General features: G+C 42.3%; 2 protein-coding genes across 5 annotated transcripts in view; one reads left to right on the top strand and one right to left on the bottom strand.

Annotated features, from left to right (window-relative positions):
* Nucleotides 1-1,443, bottom strand: part of LOC134292938 (guanine nucleotide-binding protein G(z) subunit alpha) — a 37,667-nt gene extending 36,224 nt beyond the window's left edge. For 3 of the 4 annotated variants that reach the window (XM_062958816.1, XM_062958817.1, XM_062958815.1), the window contains exon 1: nucleotides 1,043-1,208. The gene's annotated coding sequence lies outside the window, so the exon portion shown is untranslated. Of the gene's footprint in view, nucleotides 1-1,042 lie in introns of all 4 variants that reach the window. The other variant, XM_062958818.1, reaches the window with a different exon arrangement.
* rsph14 (radial spoke head 14 homolog) overlaps nucleotides 1-13,396 on the top strand; it is a 122,636-nt gene that overhangs the window by 71,546 nt on the left and 37,694 nt on the right. The window lies entirely within an intron of this gene.

Here is a 13,396-nt window from a genome sequence, read left to right as displayed (position 1 = left end):
AAATCAATCCAGAAAAAAGGGGTGGGGAGAGGAAAGGCATGGAAGATATTAGAGTATAATTTTATATATTTATGTACACACACATATAATTTCTGTCTATAATAAAATATTGTGTGTGTGTACATATATGTATATATGCAAAATGTATTTATACAGTAGAGTCTCACTTATCCAAGCTAAATGGGCCAGCAAAACCTTGGATAAGTGAATATCTTGGATTATAAAGAGGGATTAAGGAAAAGCCTATTAAACATCAAATTAGGTTATGATTTTACAAATTAAGCACCAAAACATCATGTTATACAACACATTTGACAGAAAAAGTAGTTCATTACACATTAATGCTATGTAGTAATTACTGTATTTACGAATTTAGCACCAAAATATCATGATATATTGAAAACATTGACTACAAAAATGCCTTGGATAATCCAGAACCTTGGATAAGCGAGGCCTGGATAAGTGAGACTCTACTGTATTTATAAAATACAAGCATATATATATATATATATCTACACACAGACAGTAATCATATATATATATGTACATATAGACATATGTATATATAATAGGCATGCAAATATACCCAATACGTGCAAATATCTTATATCTATATAACAAAATGCATGCAAATATATATATAATCATGCACAGCTGTGTGTGTACATACATATATCTATCTGTATGCATTTGTGTATATATCCCATATCTATGTTCAAAATGCAAGCTTCTATCTATAAATATAGTATATAATGCATGGAGATAGATATATACAAAATTAATATCTATTTATCTATCATATAAACACACATATACATGGATATAGACAGAGAAAATGTGAATTTGATAGAAGCTTTTATTTTCGATATATATATATATATATATATATCGAAAATAAAAGCTTCTATCAAATTCACATGAAAAACATGCAAATCCGATCTATGCAATGCAGATATACAAATAGAAATAGAGAGGATAGATGGATTGATACAGATTTGCAGCATAGGAGGCAGGCCACCTCTTCCTCCCATTGGTCACCTACCTCTTTCTCTCTAGTCTTGTTTCTCCTTCTTCTCTTCCTGCTTTCCCAGATCCTCCATTATTTATTTCCTTTATTTAAATATCCTTCTTTCTTTTGGTTAGAGGGAGGGGACAGGGAAGGGATGGAAAGGTGTGCGCGCGCATCCCAGGCAGGGAAAGGAGGTGGGAACCCGAGGAGCTTGCTCTTGGGGGTCACGAGGGTCACGTGGTCTCTCGGCAGGAACGGAAGGTGGGGGAGGACGGAGAGGCCAACTTCCTTGCTTTCCTTCCTTTTCTTCCTTTCTTGTTTGCTTCCTTCCTTGTCTAGCTCTCTATCTCTTCCTTATATCAGTCCTTCCCTTCTTCTCTGTAAAATACCATCCTTGCCTTTCTTCTTTTTAATCATTCTCTTCCTTTTTTTTCTATCCTTCCTTTCTATCTATCCCTTCCTTCTATTCAATCCTTCCCTCCTTCCTTTTCTCTCCTTCCTTCCCCTTCCTTTTCCTTCCCATTTTCTCACACTTTCCTATCTATCCATTACTACTACTACTACTACTACTACTACTAATTATTATTATTATTATCAACACAACAACGTTGTATGACACAGCAAACAAGCTAGATATGCTGGATTTCGTTTCGCAAAACCCCAAGTCGAACACTTCCCAAGTGTCTAGGACTGTGTGATGTATTTTCAGATGATGCTGCAGATCCCAGCAGGGTGGCCTTTTGCAGTTGGCAGATGGTGATTTTGTCAATGTCTATTGTTTCCAAATGCCGGCTGAGATCTTTTGGCACGGCACCCAGTGTGCCCATCACCACCGGGACCACCTGCACTGGTTTCTGCCAGAGTCTTTGAAGTTCAATCTTGAGGTCCTGAGAGCGGCTGAGTTTTTCCTGTTGTTTTTTGTCAATGCGACTGTCACCTGGGATGGCAACATCCATGATCCAAACCTTGTTCTTTTCCACAACTGTGATGTCTGGTGTGTTGTGTTCCAGAACTTTGTCAGTCTGGATTCGGAAGTCCCACAGTATCTTTGCGTGCTCATTTTCCAATACTTTTGCAGGTTTGTGATCCCACCAGTTCTTTGCTGCTGGGAGGTGGGACTTGAGGCATAAGTTCAGGATATGATCCATGGTTTCGTCGTTTTCCTTGCACAGTCTGCATTTTGGGTCATCAGCTGATGTTTCGATCTTGACCTTAATTGCCTTTGTCCTGATGTCTTGCTCCTGGGCTGCAAGGATCAGGCCTTCTGTCTCCTTCTTCAGGGTCCCATTCGTGAGCCAGAACCAGGTCTTCTTTTCAGCTTTTCCTTCAATTTTGTCAAGGAACTTTCCATGCAATGTTTTGTTGTGCCAGCTGTCAGCTCTAGTTTGTAGTGCGGTTTTCTTGTACTGGTTTATTATTATTATTATTATTATTATTGTTATTATTTCTTGCTTGCCTCTCTTCATGGCTCAAGGCAGGTTACAGAATAATTACATAATCACAACAAATACATTAAAATGTACCTCCATAAAAATTATATACCAAAATGTATCTCTTCTCAAATACATATTGAAACATACAAAATAGAAATTAAGCAAAGGATATTCCTTCTATTCTTCCTCTCCTTCTTCCTTTGTATCCTTCTTTCCTTTCTAAATCTCAGAGGTTGATTGGATGTTTGTGTATTTGCTATTTTGAATGCTAAGCAACCTCATTTTCCATCTTCATCGCTATGATACTTCACCTTGTTGATGGGAAACTTCCCACCGGAGTGGAAATCATCTATCGGACAGATGGCAAGCTATTTAACCTCAGCAGACTGAAAGCCAAAAATAAGGTCACCACAATATCTGTTATAGAACTCCAATATGCCGATGACAACGTAGTCTGTGCGCACTCAGAAGAAGGCCTACAAGCCACTCTAAACACCTTCGCAGAAGCATACGAGAAGCTCGGCCTCTCACGGAACATCGAGAAAACCAAAGTGCTCTTCCAACAGGCACCAGCCAATCCCTCTGCAAAGCCAGGAATACAGCTTAACGGTGTCACATTAGAAAACGTTGACCATTTCCGCTCCCTTGGCAGCCATCTCTCCACAAAAGTCAACATCGACACTGAAATACAATACCGCCTGAGCTCTGCGAGTGCAGCATTTTTCCGTATGAAGCAGAGAGTGTTTGATGACCGGGACATCCGTAGAGAGACCAAGGGGCTTGTTTACAAAGCCATTCCCCTCCCAACCCTGCTCTACGCCTGCGAAACGTGGACGGTCTACAGACGTCACACCAAACTCCTGGAGCGTTTCCATCAGCGTTGCCTCAGGAAAATCCTGCCAATCTCTTGGGAAGACAGGCGGACAAAGGTCAGCGTGCTTGAGGAAGCAATGACCACCAGCATTGAAGCCATGCTCCTACGCCATCAACTCCGCTGGACTAAAGGCTACGTTGTCCGAATGCCCAAAGATCACCATTGTCTCCCAAAGCAGTTGCTCTACTCCGAACTCAAGAACGGGAAACGTAATGTTGTTGGGCAGGAAAAGAGATTGAAAGATGGGCTCAAAGCCAACCTTAAACACTGTGGCAGAGACACTGAGAGAGAACTGGGAAGCCCTGGCCCTTGAGCACACCAACTGGAGGTCAGCTGTGACCGGCAGTGCTGCGGAGTTCGAAGAGGCACGAACGGAGGGCTTGAGGGAGAAACGTGCCAAGAGGAAGAAGGTGCGTCAAGCCAACCCCGACCGGGACCGCCTTCCACCTGGAAACCGATGTCCTCACTGCGGAAGGGAGAACATGCGGGTCAAGAATAGGGCTCTTCAGCCACCTAAGAACCCACCCCCAAGATGGAAGACCATCGTCCTCGAGCTACGAGGGATCGCCTAAGTAATATAGAAGTATGGACAAAACCAAGGCCATAACCAGAAAAATTGGAGGGAAGAAGGTTTGAAACATTTTTAAAGCAAATCATGAAGATTAAGTCCATAACATAAAATAAATCATATTATTTATTCCATATTGTTATGTAGACCAAATTAAACCAAATTTCTATTTCAGTTACAAAATTATTATTTTTACAGTAGACTACCTACACAATCCACTTCAGCAGGGACACTTTGTTGTGCTTCAAGCAGAATTCAGTCTAGTCCAACAAAGACACAATAACTTTGCACAGTTGCAAAAGGAAAAAAATAGTAAAACTTTACTCTTTATAGCAGAGTCCAAACATAAGCTTGCAGTGTTGCATACAAACAAATCTTACAGTTTTCAATATATCATGATATTTTGGTGCTAAATTGATAAATACATTAATTATTACATAGCATTACTGCATATTGAACTACTTTTTCTGTCAAATTTGTTGTCTAACATGATGTTTTGGTGCTTAATTTGTAAAATCATAACCTAATTTGATGTTTAATAGGCTTTTCCTTAATCCCTCCTTATTATCCAAGATATTTGCTTATCCAACATTCTGCCGGCCCGTTTATGTTGGATAAGTGAATATGTTGGATAATAAGGAGGCCTTCGGAGATACAGTCATTAATTAATCAGCCCTAGAGGGTTTTTAATAATCTATCCTGTATTTATTATGGTCTTACCTTTTATGTGTTTTTAATGTAATTTTTTATCCTGTATTGTTGTTTTAATTGATATATTGCATTACTGTTTTATCTGTTTTATATTGTGATTGTATTATGTTGTTTATATTTTGTCCTTATGTTGTTTGGGCCTCTGACCCATGTAAGCCGCCCCGAGTCCCCACGGGGAGATGGTGGCGGGATATAAATAAAGTTTTTTTAAAATTATTATTATTATTATTATTATTATTATTATTATTATTATTATTATTATTATAAGTGAGACTCTACTGTAGTTCCAAAATGTCAAAACATCAAAATTCCAAAATGTATCCTTTTTCCCTAAGAACAGTGCCAAGGATCAGACTCCTGTTTCCATACAGCAGAACTGACTCCCTGCAACACATATCATGACTCCAAAATATGTTCCTTCCTCTTCACTTGACAGAAGGCGGCCCAAAGTGACCAAAGTCTGTAATCCACTTTCCCATACACCATCTCCACTGATCATGGCAAGTGAACAACATCTCTGTCTATCACAATTTCTGGATTGTTATAAGGTCACTCACATAGCAATATTTTGCTAATGTCCCAAAGTTGCAAATGAATGATAGATATCTTCCATCCTGGAATATTCTGGCTCCATCTTGCTCTATTCCTGGACCAAATGTTGATTCTTCTTGATTAGTATTGGTCTTGTGCTGACTTCTTTCTTAACAGATGTAATTATTTGTTTAACTTGATGTAAACATCTATCTTATCACAGTCACAGTTCTTATCACAGTTTACCAGGCAGGTCATCCATTTCAGTTCTCATTAGCAACTTTTAATTGCTATTCAGCAAGCAGGCAGTTAGTTGGGAGGAGGGAGGGGGCTTCCTTTCTGCTGCCCTGCAGACCAGGGCGCCATGGGACAAGGGCTTCAAAGGACAGGAAAGGAATCACAGAAGCATAGAATAACAGAGTTGGAAGAGACCTCATGGCCCATCCAGTCCAACCCCATTCTGCCAAGAAGCCTCCACCACACTCCCCTGGGGCAGAGAGAGAGTTCCACTGCCGAACAGCCCTTCTCACAGGGAGGAAGTTCTTCCTGAGGTTCAGGCGGAATCTCCTTCCTTTCCTGTCCTTTGAAGCTATTGCGTCCTAGCTTGCTTTGCTGCTGCCCTGGAGACCAGGGCGCCATGGGACAAGGGCTGCAAAGGACAGGAAGGGAAGGAGATTCCGCCTGAACCTCAGGAAGAACTTCCTCACCGCGAGAAGGGCTGTTCGGCAGTGGAACTCTCTCTCTGCCCCAGGGGAGTGTGGTGGAGAGAGGCTCCTTCTTGGGAGGCCTTGAAGCAGAGGCTGTTGGGTTATCTAAGCAATCATGCATGCATTTTCAATGTGGGGTGGTTTATGTAGTTAGTTATGTCTGTTGCTTAGTAACCTGAGCCAAGCTGCATTCCAGAGTTGATGACACCATTTAGGGGGTTTTGCATATGAAATGGGAAATGGGAGTATCCTTTCTTTGCTCCTGACCATGCCATGCTGATGTTCCTGTATGTTAAGAGATATGTAGTTTCCTGAACTGTTTTTCTTTGGAACTAAGATGTTTTTGCCTGTATGACCATCATCATACAAGATTGTGGGCAAACATATTTTTGCTATTTTATTTGATGTCTCTGATGCTTATTTTATGCGCATGACTTTTTAAAGGGAAAGGGAGGCTGGATATTTTGTCTTGCTTATTTTCTTTTTACCTCTGCTCACATAACCCCTAGTCTTCTGCATTTTTACTGCTCTGCACTAATATTTAACCATATTGGGATCATAATCTTAACAGGTTATGAAAATATATTCCTATCAGGTTATGAATGGAAATATATTCCTATTAGAGGCTGGGTGGCCATCTGTCGGGGGTGCTCTTGACTTCCGGGTGTGAAGGCAGCGTCCAAAAGAGGCTGTTTGCAAGGTATTTAGTCAGCTGAATACAGGGCTCTGTATTCTCCTAATTTCTCTCTGGGTTAAGAGAGAATCAGAGGGGCTTTGCACAGCTTTCATCTGGTGCCTATATTTACGACCCTTGGCTCCTAAATCAAAGAGTAATCAGCGAAACCGGAGAGGCTGAGAAGCGTCCAGGGCTAATTACCTTGTTGCCTATATGGCAAAAACGCCGACCACATTTCCCTTTTAAAACAACAAAAACATAACTATCTAAATTAAGATTTTTGTAAAAACAAAGAGAGATTTGCTTTACCTGTTAAGAAAGAAGAAAAGAAGAGAAGAGATTAATTAAGGTTTAATAGTGAATACAGGAGGGGGAGAGGAGTGGAACAGAGACAGCAAACTGTGAGCAAGACAATGACGTATTACTTTATTGCTTTACTCCTCTGCCCTCAGCAAGGATAATAATAATAATAATAATAATAATAATAATAATAATAATAATAATAATAATAATAACAACAACTTTATTTTTATACCCCGCCCCATCTCCCCGAAGGGACCCGGGGCGGCTTACATGGGGCCTTGCCCGATAAAACAATCAAATATCAAAACACAGCAATAAAACAGTTATCCAATAAAAACATCAATTACAGTAAAAACAATCGTTAAAATCAACATAAAACATACAATATTAACACTGGAGACTAATTCGTAGAACCCAGGCAACGTGCAACATGGGCCGAAATGGGCCGAAATGGGGAAGGTAATTTCAGAGTTAAAATGGACAAAGTGCAATATAGCATTGGCAACACCTTGAGAATGGGGCTATTATGGAATGGGCAGATAGATCAGTCCGACAACAAATTAAGTGCCAAAGGCCTTTTGGAACAGCCAGGTTTTTAAGCTCTTCCGGAAGGAGAGGAAGGTGGGGGCCAGCCTAATCTCCCTAGGGAGCAAGTTCCAAAGCTGGGGGGCCACGACGGAGAAGGCCCTCTCTCTCGTCCCCACCAACCGCGCCTGCGAGGGTGGTGGAAGCGAGAGAAGGGCCTCCCCCGACGAGCGAAGAGATCGTGCGGGTTCATAGGGGGAGATGCGGTCTCTAAGGTAGGCGGGTCCCAAACCGTTCAGGGCTTTGTAGGTGATAACCTGCACCTTGAATTGGGCCCGGAAAGTAAACGGCAGCCAGTGGAGCTCCTTAAACAGAGGCGTTGAACGTGCCCTGTAATTCGCTCCAGTTAGAAACCTGGCTGCCGAGCGTTGTACTAGTTGCAATTTCCGGGCCGTCTTCAAAGGCAGCCCCACGTAGAGCGCATTGCAATCGTCCAGCCTAGAGGTGACTCAGGCGTGGACCACCATGGCCAAGTCAGACTTCACGAGGTACGGTCGCAGCTGGCGCACAGGCTTTAGTTGTGCAAAGGCCCTCCCGGCCACGGCCGACACCTGAGCCTCAAGAGTCAGCCCCAAATCCAGGAGGACCCCCAAGCTGCGGACCTGCGCCTTCAGGGGGAGTGCGACCCCATCAAGTACAGGTGGCCACCCAATACCCCGATCGGACTTTCGACTGACCTGGAGGACCTCTGTCTTGTCGGGATTAAGTTTCAGCTTGTTTGCCCTCATCCAGGCCAACACAGCGGCCAGACACTGGTCCAGAATCCGAGGGGCTTCCTTGGATTTAGGTGGAAAGGAGTAGTAGAGTTGGGTGTCATCCGCATAGAGATGGCACCGCACTCCAAAACCCCGGATGACCTCGCCCAGCGGTTTCATGTAGATATTAAAAACCATGGGGGACAGAATAGAACCTTGCGGGACCCCACAGGTCAATGGCCAGGGGTCCGAGCAGGTGTCCCCCCAGCTTCACCATCTGGGAACGTCCCTCCAGGAAGGACTGAAGCCACTGCAAAACAGCACCCCCAAGGCCCATCCCAGAGAGACGTCCCAGAAGGAGACCATGGTCGATGGTCTCGAAAGCCGCTGAGATGTCCAAGAGAACCATCAGGGTCACACTCCCCCTGCCCAGCTCCCTGCGGAGGTCATCCACCAAGGCCACCCAAGCCGTCTCGGTACTGAACCCAGGCCTGAAGCCAGACTGTGATTGGTCCAGAAAATCCGTATCTTCCAAGAATCCCTGGAGCTGAGAGGCAACCACCCGCTCCAAGACCTTGCCCAAGAATGGTAGGTTAGAGATTAGCCTGTAGTTACAAGGATTGGTCGGATCCAATGAGGCCTTCTTCAAAATTGGCCTTACCACTGCTTGTTTTAGGCTGGATGGAAATTTGCCCTGCCCCAAAGAGGCATTAATTATTGCCACAAACCAATCAACTAACCCACCACTGGCCTGTTTTAAAAGCCAAGATGGGCAGGGATCTAGGGCACAGGTAGTCGCCCTCACCGCTCCAAGAATCTTGTCCACATCATCAGGTTGCACAAACTGAAACGAATCCCACAAGATCGAACAGACAGATGCCTCGGTTACCTCACCTGGCAATGCTTCAAGACTGGCGTCCAAGTCGGAACGAATCTGAGCGACTTTGTCTGCAAAGTGGTGAGTGAACTCGCAACACCGAGTTGCCGGGATGTCAGGTGCCCCCCCCCCCCCCCCCTGAGAAGGGTGAAGGAGCTCCCCAACAACTCGGAACAACTCAAAAGATCTTGTGTAAATAAAATAAAATAAGGAAACTTGAATGCAATACCACACTGAATGGACTGAGTAGAAAGAACATTATACCAATTAAATACTATACTTTACTTTAGAACACTACTGCCGAGTATCAAAGTCCCTGAATGTAAACAAATACAAACAGAAAAAAGAAGACTGAGTAAAGGAGGAATACCCTTAGGGAAGGAAACATTACAGGGAATACTATACTTTTGAATAGAACAGCAGGGCAATGTCAAAGATGGCAACCCGCTCAAAGCAGGCCAAAACACAAGAGGATGAGGCTGAAGATACAAACCAAACAATTTTAGATCAACTGAAATTTCTAACAGAAGCAATTATTAAAATGAATCAAAAACTGGGACAGATTGAAGAAAAGATGGAAACAAGCCAAACAGAAGTAAGGGAGGAACTAAGAAAAATATCCTCATCCATCTTAGAATTAAAAGACAAACAAGAGAATCAGGGGAGAATAATAACAAAACTGAAAAAAGGAAAACAAAAGGAAATACAAGAATAATTACTAAGTACAAAAACTCAACTCCAGAAATTTGAAAAAAAAACAAAAAGATTTTTCCCTTTGGGTCAGAGGCATCCCGGAGGAGATGACAGAGATTGAACAACTAATATTGGAATTAACAGCAGAGACATTAGGGAAAACAGAGGAAGAAGTAGAAAAAGAAATAGACCAGGTGTTTAGGGTAAGATCAACCTATGCATCAAAATATAAACTGCCTAGGGACATAATAGTCACATTTACAAGAAAAAAAGATCAGAGCCCAAATATATCAAAACCATCTGAATGCACCTATACAATTGGAAGACCACAAAGTAACATTAATTAAAGACCTCCCACCATCAGTTATAAAGAAAAGAAAACAATATTATTTTCTAACTTAGAAGCTTAAACAACACAACATAAGATTTAAATGGCTACCATCTGAAGGAGTAATGACTACTTATAAAGAACAGAAACATTGGATTACGTCAGAAATGAAAGCCCAGGACTTTATGAAGACTATAATTCAAGATCTAGAACCGGTTTTGGACAAGGATGAATGTAGCTCATCAAAAGGAAAACTGCAGAAAATCACCAATCAACAGATTCAAGGAAATCAAAACCCTCAAGGCAAGAAAATAAATATGAAACGAGCAACAGAACACCTAGACCAAGAAGAGGAAACAGAAGAACCCAGGGAAGAAGACGACCAGGTTATCCACACACTAGAACCTTCACAATGAGGACTTTAAAAATACTATCACTGAATGCCAACGGTCTTAATTCACCAAAGAAAAGGGGAAAAAATCTATCAGTACCGAAGATCATCAGAGGCGGATGTAATAGCTATCCAGGAAACTCACATCAAAAAATCAAATATAGATTTGATCTCATTTAAGAAATTAGGCCAAGTCCACATTGCATCACACAATGTTAAGAAAAGAGGGGTAGCTACATATATAAAAGAAAACTTACTACCTGCTGAAATAAAAACAGATAAAGAAGGGCGCTTTCAGTTGAGCACAATTGAGCTAAACAACAAAAAAATATTATTAGCCAATATATATGCCCCAAACAATGGACAGTCTGTCTTCTTTCCCAAATTGCACAAAGAAATAGAAAATATAAACTATGATGAACTGATTATATTAGGTGACTTCAATGCAGTAGTGGAACATAACATAGACATAAAGTACGTGAAGAAAAAACAAAGCAAAGGAAAAGAACTTCCACAAAAGTGGAAGCAAATGATCTAGAGCTTGTAGATGTTTGGCAATTTCAGCATGGACCTGAAAAAGACTTTACATTTCGATCAGACAGACACAATTAGCTCTCAAGAATTGACATGATCTGGGCCACAAAAAGCCTGACTACAAATTTATTACGTTCTGATATCCATCCCAGATTGGTTTCAGACCATGCCCCCATCTCGATGCAACTACAACGACAAGCCAGACAATGGACATGGAGGCTCAATGATAATTTACTCAAGAAAGAAGAAATCCTAAAGAAATGTAAAAAAGACCTTCTAGAGTTTTTACAGTTAAATACAACACCAGGTATGTCACCATATACAATTTGGGATACGGCAAAAGCCTATATGAGGGGTAAATTAATACAACTCAACGTAATAGAAAAGAAAAAGAAACAAACCAAATTGCACAAGATTCAATTGGAAATTAAAGAAAAGGAACTTGAATATAATAAACAACTAAAAGATAGAAAACTAGCTGAACTAAAACTACTAAGAATTCAAGCATCGATGATTTTGGTGGAACTGTAGCGGAACCTTTGTGCTACGGTCCTTGTTGAGCGCAGTGGATGGATTGGAGACGGACAACTGGAATAATTCCAAGAAAGCAGTTTTATTTGGCTAATGGCCACTAGGGTTCCCCCTCGCACAAAATAAGTGCTTTTCCCAGGGAGAACCCCCAGTGGCGGGCTGAGTAAATATTTATACACACTACAGGGTTCGGGTTATGCCCGCCCACAAGCAAATTCATTGGCTTAGAGTTGTGACGCTGCCTGACTTGGACCCAATCAGTGCTGACCAGCGGGCCGGCCGCACTCTTTCTGTGCCGTGCTCACAATCATTCAGAGCGCCTGCGTGCGCATGCGCTGTTTGTTTATCTTTAGCTTTCATTTCTTCAGAAACACATGATTTCCCAGAAGTCACATGTTTCTGTGAGTTTATGCACCCGGGTCGCTAGCTGTCGCCATCTCTGCCCATATATGGTATTTCCTGGGGTTCTTTAACCTCCCGCCTCACTCCCCCATTTTCTTTTTGCGAAGCGCATGTACAAAAGCTGAAGCAAAGCATTATGGTTCCATCCAATCCCGCTTGGCTTGGAGTATGGCTATCTTTTCTCCAGGTAAAGATTGTGTGACACACCTAGTACACATTTGCATCATTATTGGAGTGCAGCACATAACTATGAGAACAATGAACAATCCTAAAATCCCTACCAACAATATGTCCTTCAACCATTCTACTGAGGGTAACCAGCTAGTCACCCAGGAGAAGGGAGACCAACCTTCTACCTCCTGGACATTATTGTAAATTAGCTTTTGCAATGACTCGATGTCATCTTCAATAGTACTATTCAAGTTATGAAATTTCACTACACAACGCCCTCTAACCATGGCGCATAACCCCCCCCCCCTGGCCGCTAGTAGGTAGTCAAGGGCCAACTTATGCTGTAGGGCCATCTGGCTGATTTCTTCTACTTCAGACTGGATTTCCCGGAAAATTTTACCAGTGGCATTTATGGACTTTTCAAGGCGGCAAGTCAGGCCTAGAACACTTCTACGATTTGCTTGAGCTACAATCCCTGGGTAAGCACCCAGGGTCAACAAGCCTGTGATCAGGCCTCCTCCTACACGGGAGGCTTCTGAACCTGACAGGGCCTTGTTAATAATGACCTCATCCGAGCATTCTGGTCCTAGAGGGCCTGTTTGCACAATGTCCCGTTTCAGGCGCTGATGCCTTTTGTGTAAGACCTGAACTGGGAATGTCAAATAACCCACACCGACACACTGGTAGTTGCCGGGGTGATAATTTGTGGCCCATTTATCAAAGAAAAACCATAGATTTGGATCCCTAATTTGCCATAACGGACAGAGGCTTTTACCTAGGCTCAGTTGGGTTAATTGTTGCAGTATGTTCATATAAGATTTTAGGCCCTCAATAGAATCATTCACACTAAATGTAGGATAATCTGGATACATGCTAGCCCACTCGGTTGCGGTTAGATTTAATCGTGAGACATAAGATGTATTAAATCGTCCATGTAGATAGAACCGGTCTCGACAATGGGAGTAATTGCCTAATCGGGAAAAGAACGCCTGCCTAGTTCCCCAGTGTCTCCACTCAGAATTCCATATTCCCGATCCTCCACAACAGAAGCACAAACCCCTGGTGGAGGTATGGTATCTAAACCGTCGAAACCGAGTTTTATTTATTTTTTGCGGTATGCTAGAAAACACGGTAGGTGGACCCTCCTGAGCCTTGGACAATCCCTCCAACACAATCTGTGGTTCATCAATTAAATCGGGAAGAAATGAAAAATCTCCTATGGTGAGGGGGTGTTCATATATTAATGCTACCTCTTTCCCGTGCTGCTCAAACATATAATTGGCATGTTCTTTTATCCAATTCCCATGTGCTCTTTTTCCAAAAGAGAGAATAAAACTCAGCACAAATAATATACCAAACACAGTGCGCTTTCCTCCC

Source organism: Anolis carolinensis, chromosome Y (assembly GCF_035594765.1).
Source record: "Anolis carolinensis isolate JA03-04 chromosome Y, rAnoCar3.1.pri, whole genome shotgun sequence".
NCBI lineage: Eukaryota > Metazoa > Chordata > Lepidosauria > Squamata > Dactyloidae > Anolis > Anolis carolinensis.
This window is presented reverse-complemented; position numbering and strand designations above follow the sequence as displayed.